Here is a 1,439-nt window from a genome sequence, read left to right as displayed (position 1 = left end):
TGAATTCCGTATTTTGCGGAACGGAACAGCTGGCCCCTAATAGAACAGTCCTATCATTGTCCGTAATGCGGACAATAATAGGACATATTCTATTTTTTTGTGGAACGGAAATACGGACATATGGAAACGGAATGCACACGGAGTACCTTCCGTTTGTTTTGTGGACCCATTGAAATGAATGATTCCGTATATGGTCCGCAAAAAAACAGAACAGACACGGAATGAAAATAAGTTTGTGTGCATGAGCCCTAAGTGAATGTCTAACTGAAAAACAACCACCAGAGGGCAGACTAATAGCAATACGCCAAGTCTAATTCATCAACGGCTGTGCAACTTAATAAATACTCGGCAAAAGAAAGACAGACAAATGAAATACGCCGGTCTAATTTTATGGCCAAAAACAGGCGACTTACATAATTAGTCAGAAAAAAGACTTCTGAATTAGTCCAAAAAAAATCGAAATAGTCAAACGAGGTGCAAAAGCCTCCAAAACAGATGCAATTTCAGTAGTAAACTAAACGAAACGAAAAAATTAAGACTGTCTAAAACAGCATTTTTTACACTAAAAACCGGCGCAAACACTTTAGTAAATGTGCCCCCTCGTGTGACGGCATCTGACTCCTGGGACCCCGCCATTCAGCTGTTGGAGGTCATGTGACTTCACCGTACCTAGTTGCAGCTCAACCCATTCAAGTCAAGGGGGCTGAACTGCTATACCAAGCACTGCCACTATAGGGCGTATGGCGCTGTGTTTGGTAAGCTGCCACAGATCACTAATGAGTGCTGCAGCTCCCTCAGTGTTTCACGGATGTGTGCTGTACGTGTTCTCCACGGACAGCACACGTCCCTATTCATTTTAATGTGTGTATTCATCCATCAGTGTTTCAGCATTGTCCGTGGGTCCGTTTTTTTTACCACGGATGCATGTTCTATTTTTTCCGTGTTCACGGATCCATCACGCCCATTATAGTCTATGGGTCCGTGAAAACCATGGATGCCATCCGTGTTGCATCCGTGTTTCACGGATCATTAACAAGAGATTCTTTGAAAATTATTTTTCAGCTGTTGAGTGTTAGTGAAACACGGATGCAACACGGACAGCAAAAAACGGACCCACGAACCCAACACGGATCTGTCACGGGAGAAAACATGGATTGAACACTGATCCAAAACTGAGGCATTAGGCTAGGGCTACACGACGACATTTGTCACACAACAATTTTTAAAATGATGATGGATTTTTCTGCAACTGTCGCGTTGCAGTCGCAGCATGTCACAGTGCGACACCATAGACTATCATTATAAAAATGGTCGCGCGACACATGTTGCAGTGTAGTTGTGCCCCATGGGTCGCGCGACAACATGTCGTCGTGTAGCCCTAGCCAGTTGATCGGCAGGGGTGCTGGGATATCTTTTCCAGGATAACACCTTTGAATTAT

The sequence above is a fragment of the Bufo bufo genome, chromosome 6 (genome assembly GCF_905171765.1).
Source record: "Bufo bufo chromosome 6, aBufBuf1.1, whole genome shotgun sequence".
Lineage (NCBI taxonomy): Eukaryota > Metazoa > Chordata > Amphibia > Anura > Bufonidae > Bufo > Bufo bufo.
Note: the sequence above shows the minus strand (reverse complement) of the source record.